Below are 540 nucleotides of genomic sequence, written 5' to 3' on the forward strand. Positions count from 1 at the left end.
CAAAAATGACCCCACTCGGGTTCCCAGACTGTCTCAGCCAGCGGATGCGGTGAGGGGCTCCTTCCCCAAGCGCCGGTGTCCCTTCTGCCACCTCCAGTGGGGACGCTGGGGGTGCCACCACCGCCACGTCCCAGTCCCCAGAGCCCAGGTGGCCCCATGGGAGGGGTGTCCCCTCAGGGACGTGGCGTCCCCAGTACACGGGGGGTGACATGTTCAGGCCCAGCAGAGCCATGGGGACCCTCTGGCACATGCGACCGTCACCGCTGCCTTGGCACGGGCAGGACGTGGCCCAATTAGAGGTGACAGCGGGTGCCCGGGGCCACCGGCTGCCTCCTGAGCTGCTGCGTTGGGGTCTGAGGACAGGAGCCATCGGGGACACAGGGGTGGCCCTGGGGACAGGGGGTGGGTGTCCCCCCTTAGGGCCCCAGCAAGTGCCCAGTACTCATTTCTCAGCACTAATTAACGGGGATGAAGTGGCGGCCGGGCAGCGGTGGCTCGTTAGGGCCGGGGCTGTCAGCCATGAGGTGTGAGGAGAAGGCA

Source organism: Charadrius vociferus, unplaced genomic scaffold (genome assembly GCF_000708025.1).
Source record: "Charadrius vociferus isolate BGI_N301 unplaced genomic scaffold, ASM70802v2 scaffold1284, whole genome shotgun sequence".
NCBI lineage: Eukaryota > Metazoa > Chordata > Aves > Charadriiformes > Charadriidae > Charadrius > Charadrius vociferus.